This window comes from Arachis hypogaea, chromosome 12, assembly GCF_003086295.3.
Source record: "Arachis hypogaea cultivar Tifrunner chromosome 12, arahy.Tifrunner.gnm2.J5K5, whole genome shotgun sequence".
Classification (NCBI taxonomy): domain Eukaryota; kingdom Viridiplantae; phylum Streptophyta; class Magnoliopsida; order Fabales; family Fabaceae; genus Arachis; species Arachis hypogaea.
The window spans coordinates 55482005-55490898 of NC_092047.1; the positions used below are offsets into that span (position 1 = coordinate 55482005).

Consider the following 8894-nt stretch of genomic DNA (forward strand, 5'->3'; position numbering starts at 1 on the left):
ATCCACATAAGTTCCTATTTGAATTCTTGCAAATTTGTGATATTGTTAAGACTAATAGAGTGGATCATGAGGTCAACAGACTTATGCTTTTTCCTTTTGCTGTCAGAGACAGAGCTAAGATATGGTTAGATTCTCAACCTAAGGAAAGCCTGGACTCTTAGAAAAATTTGTTCAATGCCTTCTTGGCCAAGTTCTTTCCACCCAAAAAGATGAGCAAGCTCATGATGGAAGTTCAAACCTTCAGACAAAAAGAGGGTGAATCCCTCTATGAAGCTTGGGAAAGATACAAGCAACTGATCAGGAGTTGTCCTCCTGACATGCTCTCAGAATGGTCTATCCTAGGAATCTTCTATGATAGTCTATCTGAGATATCCAAGATGTCCTTGGATCATTCTGCTGCTGGATCACTCCACTTGAAAAAAACGCCTGAAGAGGCGCAAAAACTCATTGAAATGTTTGCAAACAACCAATTTATGTATACTTCTGAGAGAAACCCTGTGAACAATGGGGTAGCTCAGAAGAAAGGGGTCCTGGAAGTTGACACTCTGAATGCCATATTAGCTCAGAATAAGATCTTGACCCAACAGGTTAATATGATCTCTCAGTACTTGACTGGATCACAAGCTGCAACTGGCAAAACCCAAGATACCTCCTATGATGGAGATGCCTATGATCTAAATCAACCTTTAATAGAGGAGGTGAATTACATGGGAGAACCCTATGAAAACACCTACAACCCTTCATGGAGGAATTATCCTAACCTTTCATGGAAGGATCAATAGAAGCATCAACAAGGCTTCAATAATAATCAAGGTGGAAGAACCAATAACAGACCACCATTCCCATCTTCTCAACAGCAGATGGAGACTCCTAGGCAGAGCCTTTCTAACTTAGCAACCATAGTCTCTAAACTCTCTAAGACCAATCACTATTTTATAACAGAAACTAGGTCCTCCATCAAAAATCTGGAGGTACAAGTTGGTCAACTGAGCAAGAGAATCCCTGAAATCCCTTCAAATACTCTTCCTAGTAACACTAAAGTAAACCCAAGAGAAGAGTGCAATACCATCACTACAGAAGTGAAGGCCGAATCTAAGGAGGCATTAGTGGTGTTGAACGCCAGTAAGGAGGTCCTTACTGGGCGTTCAATGCCCAAGGAAGCGCCATCACTGGCGTTGAGCGCCAGTAAGGAGGTCCTTACTGGGTGTTCAACACCCAAAGCAGTACCAAAGCAAGCATTGAACGCCAGTACAGGGATGCATGATGGGCATTCAACGCTCAAAGAAACACAAGTCCTGGCATTGAATTCCACAATAGGGATAGTTGGCAACCCTAAGCCCACTGAGAACTCCCCTATTGAAGAACTGATAGAACCCAAGGTTCATAAGGAACCCATTGAAGTTCCATTGAATGCTTGGTTGAATATCATATAATCTAAAGAGTACTCCTCCTCTGATGAGGAAGAGAAAACTAGGGAAGAGTAAGTTGTTCGGTACCTAGGAATTCTGATGAAGCTGAATGCCAAGCTATTTGGCACAGAGCCATTAGATGAAGAACCTCCAGTGCTTACCAAGAAACTCAATGTCTTGGTCCAGCAAAAGTTACCTCAGAAGAAACCGGATCCTGGGCACTTCTTAATTCCTTGCACCATAGGTATCATGACCTTTGATAAGGCTCTGTGTGACCTAGGGTCAAGCATAAACCTCATGCCTCTCTCTGTAATGGAGAGGCTGGGAATCTTTGAGGTACAAGCTGCAATAATCTCACTAGAGATGGCAGACAAGTCCACGAAAAATGCTTATGGACTGGTAGAGGATGTCTTGGTGAAGGTTGAAGACCTTTACATCCTTGCTGATTTCATAATCCTGGATACTGGGGAGGAAGAGGATGAATCCATCATCCTTGAAAGACCCTTCCTAGCCACAGCCAAGGCTGTAATTATTGTAGACAGAGGAGAACTAGTCCTGTAATTAGATGAGGACTATCTTGTGTTCAAGGTTCATAAACCTCATTCAACCTCAACTAAAGGAAGCACCATTCATAAACATGAAGTGCTTCAACCACTCCTCGCTGTACAGAGCCTAACAGAGCCCCCAGACACCAATTCTAAGTTTGGTGTGGGGCAACCATCATTAAGCTCTAAGAGGAATGGTAGTGACGGAGGAAAAATGTCGGTAAAGATTTTCACAAAAATATCGCATTGCAAGCATAGTTCTAAACCGTCAATTAAACCTCAATCAACGTTTAGATTGTTTGTCACAAATACAAACCCAATAAAATTAACCAAAGTATTCAAACCTCGGGTCGTCTCTCAAGGAATTGTAGGGAAGTGTAGTTTATTACTGGTTATGGAAAAGTATATTTTCGGAATTTTTGAAATAAGGAACAAGAAAATATAGATTGCGAGAAAAATAAACTAATAACTAAGAAAGCTCTTAGCAAGGATTGAGAATTAGAAGTCCTATCCTCATTATCATCGTCAATTGTGATGGTAAATGTGAATTGCCTTCACTTACTTAACCTCTAACCAATGGAGGAAGGTCAAGTGCATACAATCAACTTGAGTTCACAAGTCCTAGTCAACTCATAGTGAGAGACTAGATTTAGTGAAGTTCAAGCTAACCGGAAATCTTCAATTACCATTCAACAAGAGACTTTGACAATTCAAGAGTCTCTAATTATTCAATCCAAGTCAAGAATATAAAAATCTAATTTAAAATCCACCCAAGCATTTTATTAAACACATGGAAGGCACAAAATAAAAGCATAGAGAATTAATAAGAGATAATAAAATCTAAGATACCCAATTCCAAGACAACAATAACCAATAATTAAAGAAAGAACAATAAAATAAAAATATAAATTGCATTAATCTAAATCAAAGGGAGCAAGAGTGCATCAACAATGAAGTAAACAAACGGAAGCAATAACAAATAAACTAAAAGAAGTAAGATGCTAGAACAAACAAGAGTAAAGGAAAACTAAATTAAAGAAAGGTGAAAATCTGAATCTAAGAAGAAAAAAGACTAAAAACCCTAAAACCTAGAGAGATGAGAGAGCCTCTCTCTCTAGAAACCTACATCTAAAACCTAAAGTGTGATTGAATGAATTGTGAATGATTCCATCTTCCAGCTTCACTCTGCAGCCTCTTATCCTCATTTTTGGGCCCGAAACTGGGTCAAAAGCAGCCCAGAAATTGCCCCCAGCGTTTTCTCGCAACTGAGCCACGTGACGCTTGATAAACCCCGTTTTTAGGGTTTATCATGTATAGAATTTAAGGGTTTTATCAATGATCTTCCACACTTATTCATATAAAACTGTATGATTTTGTGTTCCTCTCCCAACTTTGTCTCATAGATGAAAATATGCTTCTTTTGCATCAAAATTGATATATTGTAATCCTCCTCTATTACCATTCGATGCCTTGATCTGTTTGTTAAGTGGTTTCAGAAGTTACAGGGCAAAAATGGCTAAGAGGAGTGAAGGAAGCATGCATGAATGGAAGGACCATGGAATAAAGCAAATCTTGGAACTTAGGCATGTGCGCGCACGCGCACCGTGCGCGTACGCGTGGATGTGTACACCCAGAGCCGGCTGAGTGGAGCCGAGACGAGAAGCCGGCGCACTTATGTGGCTGGGCCACAAGTCATTGAACGCGCGCACTATGCGCCTACGCGCAGATCGCAGAGGACCCCATGTGCGCGTACGCGTATAGTGCGCGTATGCGCCGATGTGCGCACGTGATTTTTTAATCAAAATACGTGACCAGCGATTTCAGGGAGTCCCAGGCCCTGTTTTGGAGCAGAATTTTAGAGGAAAAGCTTAAGAAGACCAAGAATTAGGAGTGTTAGGACAATTAATCATAATTCTAAATATTTTAGGGAGTTAGTTACATTTTGATTTTAGAGAGAGAAACTCCAACTTCTCTTTAGGATTTCACTTCCTCCATTGCAATTTGATGACATGTCACCATGTCATGTCTTTCTATATTTATTCATACAAGAAATTGATGATTTGTGCTTGAATAATGAATGCTTTTGTACTTAATTGGTATATTTCCTTGATCTTTTAATTTTATAAATCTTGTAGGAAATAAGAAGAAAAAAAAGCAAAGAAGCACAAAATAAGCTAAAAAGGAGAAAAAAAAAGAGCTTTGGGGCACACTTTGAAGTTGGAGCACACTTTGGAGCCTTAGGCCACGCTTTTAAAAGCATGGCCCATGACCAAATCAAGGAAGAGAAGCGTGGTCCAAAGGAAGAAAAGCGTGGCTCAAAACAAGGAGCAAGAGCACAAAGCTCTTGCCAAGAGCTTAGAGCTCTTGTGGAGAGCTTTACTTCAAATAATCAAAAGCCAAGCTCTTGCCAAGAGCTTAAAAGCTCTTGCCAAGAGCTTTATCAAAAGCACATGGAAGAAGGAAGCAAGGCAAGCTCACATGCAAAGCTCTTGCCAAGAGCTTTGCCCATGAGCTTTTTCGGGCTGCTTCAAGGAAAAATCAAGGGAAAAAGAGCTCAACAATGCACTCACCAAGGCTTGAACCCAAGACCAAGGGGGAGGGAGGCAAGAATTTTCGCTAAGTTAAAATCTGGGCGTTTACAGCATGACCATGCCTCCTTCAAAGGGCCATAACTTGAGCTACAGAAGTCCGATTGATGTGCTTCTAGTTGCGTTGAAAAGCTGACATTCAGAGCTTTCCAACGATATATGGTAATCCGTATTTGGCATGAAACTGAGGCACGAGTAAAAGGCATCTTTAAGGACCAAAAATAAGCAAAAATAAATCAAAGTGGCTTCACCAGGATTCGAAGAGGGAAACCAAGGGAAGCAAGGAAGTAGCGCTCTCCTTGAGAGCTCCAAAGCTCTCCTTGAGAGCTTTATCATGGGTCTCCTCATGAAAATATAAGAAAAAGGGCTCACAAAATGCTTCCATCATGGTTCGAACTTAGAGTTTCTCTCCAAAACAAAGGGGTGCTTCTAATAGAGCTCTTACGGAGAGCTTTGAAGCTCTTGGGGAGAGCTTTGCCCTGGGAGTGTGACCCATGGTCCAAAAATCAAATTAATTCAATCCTGCACCAAAATTTAAAAGTCCATGGATATCACTTCAAGGCACAAGAACAAGTTAGCTTAGGAATTTATTTTTAATTGTAATTTATTAAGAATTTCATTTTTCATTTTCATTTTCATCTTGTGAAAAGCCTATAAAAAGGCATCTGCTTCATTTCTTTAGGGGGGAGCACCATTGAGAAGGCTAGCTCCAATAGGGAGTTTTACACTCTTTAGTTTTCATTTTGATTTCTCTCTTAGTTTTCTTTTCTGTTTTGAAATTTTGGATTGAGATTGGAAGGAATTCTGTTTTCATTCTCCATCTGCAACTTCTCTTGTTATTTTTCTGCATAATTCAAGAAATTGTGATTTGAATCAAAGCTTTCATTTACTGCTTCCATTTGTCTTTATTATTCAATCTGTTTGCTGTTGGATCAAGGAAGGAATTGAGATCTAGACTTATTTTCTAGTCTCTTTGATTTCCTGAGATCTTCAATTTCATTTTGTAATTAAGCTGAGTTTCATCTCTGTTTAGCTTTCTCAAGCAATTTTGCTTTGCTATTTTTTTTACTGTTTCATTGAAATTGTTGAGTGCTCTTTGAGATTTCAAAATTGATTTAAGTCTTCTTGCTGATTTCCTTTTCTGCTACAATTTCCTTCTCTGCAATTTTTACTTTCTGCTCATATTGCTCCCAATTTACTTTCCTGCACGTGTGTTCCTCTGCACTTTACATTTGAGCCACTATGATCTGAATTTACTTTTCATGCAATTTTAATTTCCTTGCAATTGTTCTAAGCTTTGATCTACTGCTTTCATTTAATTTCCCTGCTCCCACTCTCCTTTATATTTGATGCAATTTACATTTCTTGTCATTTAAGTTTCTGCAATTTACATTGCTTACTCTTTAAGTTTCAGTTCCATTTACTTTCTGCAATTTAAATTCATTTCAATTTTACATTCTGTTGATCAGTTTCACCCAATCACTCAATGTTAGCTTGACTAAACTAATCACCCACTAAAGTTGCTTGATCCATCAATCCTTGTGGGATCGACCTCACTCTTGTGAGTTATTACTACTTGATGCGACCCGGTACACTTGCCGGTTAGATTTGTGTGTTTGGAATTCGTTTTTCCACAAAAACACCATCACAATTCTCCTTTGATTCCTTGGTGAGATCCATTGCTAATTCACTTTTGCTTTAATACAAGTTGTCGATCCACTCTTCATCAACTCTTAATTGATACTCTTTTAATTCAATCTCTTAGATCTAGATTTCTTTGACTTTGTTGCCTTGAATTTGGATTAATAAACTGTGGAATTTCATTCAATTGCTTGATTGTTGATGATTGTTTGGATTAGATAGCTTTAATTCAATCTTTTTCTCTCAATTACATCATGTCTTCTTTGATTGCCTACCAATTGTTTGTGATAATGACAACCCTAGCTATGGAGTAGATTTCCCTTACTTGGCTTAGGGGTTGAGTTATTAGAGACACTTGAATAGTGGATATCAATTGTAGATTATGAATTGAGGATTGCTAATTGACTTGGAGTGCACTAAAGCTAGACTTCCCTAGGGTGAGACTAGGACTTGTGACTCAAGTTAGTTACTCTTATTTGACTTTCCTCCATTGTTAGGGGGTTAACTAAGTGAAGCAACAATCAATTCTTATCATAATTGAAGGAAACTATAATGATGGAACTTCCAATACTAAAGGCCTTTATCTCAATTAATTGTTGTTTGCTTTTGTTAGCTTAAATTTTTGTACCAACTCTCAAAACCACAAAAGATTTCCTAATCAATGATGTGCATTCTAAAGCAATTCCTAGGGAGAACGACCCGGGATCAATACTCTCGGTCATAGATTTTAGAATTGTTTGATGCGATATTTGCGTGGTGGTTGGACTATACTCACGATTGGATTCATTGTTAATTTCTAACCGGCTTACGCATATTTCGGTTCATCAAAATGGCGCCGTTGCCGGGGAGTTGCTTATGTGTGCCATTCTATTGGTTAGTGTGAATATGTTAATATGTGGATACTTGCATTTCCCTATTGATTATTTCTTTGTTTGATTCTTAGTTAGGATTAGTCTTTGTTTAGATACCAATTGATGTCATGAGCTTCTTATCTCCTTCATTGTATAACGCGTTCACTACCAAATCTGAGCTTAGTACCATTTGATTCGGAAATTGAAAGAACTTTGCTTCACATTAGGCAAGCTCAAAGGCAGTTAGCCTTTGAGGAAGGTGAAAAGGATTTTACCAAATCACCAACCATATCACCGTCATCCAACGAAGGCACTAATTACTCTTCCGTTGATACTACTAATAGTTCTTCTTTTGATCTAGGTATTGACGATATGACCGCTCCAAGGAGAGTTACTCTCAAGGAAGCGGGTGCACCGGATTCTGTTCTTCAACCTCTCCATGTACTTCATCCCAACTTGAATGCAAACTTTGAACTCAAGACCGCTCTCATCAATCTTTTACCAAATTTCCATGGACTTCCCGCACAAGATCCAATTAGACTCCTCAAGGACTTTCATGGTGTATGCTCGACTACTAGGCGGGAAGGATCCAATGAAGTGGCTATATGGTTGTTTGCCTTTCCCTTCTCTCTTGAGGGAAGAGCCAAAGAGTGGTTTTATACCTTACCTAGTGATGTTGTGTCCGATTGGGACTTGCTTAGAAGAGAATTCCTTGATAAATTCATGCCCATAGAAATGACAGACAAGCTAAGGAAAGAGATCTCATGTATTGTACAAGGCGAGATGGAAACTTTACATGAGTATTGGGAGCGATTTCGTAAACTTCTTGACTCATGTCCCAACCACATGGTTGACACTCAAGTATTGCTTAGCTATGTGTGCCAAGGCATGAGGGAGCAAGATAAGAATTTATTGGATGCCTCAAGCAACGGTTCTTTGTTAAAGTATAGAACGGCGGAGGAGACATGGCAACTCATTACCGACTTGGCCGAATCCACTCAACATGCTAGACAAAGAATCAACCGCCCAAAGGCCGTGAATGAAGTTTCTTCTAGTGGTGAGACTGCTACCCTTACTAAGACCTTGTGTGAGATGACAAGTCTTCTAAAGCAACTCCAAGTGAATCAACAACAACCTCCATCTCAACAACAACCACCACCTCCTCAAAATCAATAATGTCAACAATTGGTCCCCAAAAAGTGTGTGGCATTTGCTCATGCTACTCCCACTACACGGATGAGTGTCCAAGTCTCCAAGAAGATAATACTCTAGCGGCTACCCACAACTTTTATGATCGCTCCTACTATGAACGTGCCAATCAAGGATACCATTCACAAGGGAGCAATTATAACCAAGGGTACCCCCAACAAGGAGGTAACTATAGCCAAGGGAGTAACAACTCCCATCAAGGTTGGAGGGATGGTTCCAACCAAAGTTGGCGGGACAATTATCAACAAGGAGGTGGGGACAATGGAGGCAACCAAAGATAGAACAACAACACTCCACAAAACCAGTACTCACAAAATCCTCTAAACCAACAACTAAACCAAGGAAGAAACTATCAAACCTACATACCAGCTCATAGACAACCACTTTCACCCAACCAACCACAAGCACCACAAATCACTTATCCTTTCACTTCTCCAAATCAAGATGACACACTCTGATCCATACTTCAAGGGCAAAAAGAACTCTAAAACACACTCAACTCAAGTCTTAATGGTCTTACTTCCACCCTCCAAGCTCTCATTACTCGCATGGAGCCACCTTCTACCCCTACTCCTCAAGCCTCAACCTCTAGTACCATACCTTCTCAACCTCTACCCAACCCCAAGGGTGGCATTAATGCCGTAACCTTGA

General features: G+C 39.7%; 1 non-coding gene across 1 annotated transcript; it reads right to left on the reverse strand.

Moving 5' to 3' along the window:
* Window positions 1–215: 215 nt before the first annotated feature.
* On the reverse strand, window positions 216–319 carry LOC112731764 (small nucleolar RNA R71). The gene has a single exon (XR_003167526.1). It is a non-coding gene; the product is annotated as a small nucleolar RNA R71 (small nucleolar RNA).
* Between the last annotated feature and the right edge of the window lie 8575 nt (window positions 320–8894).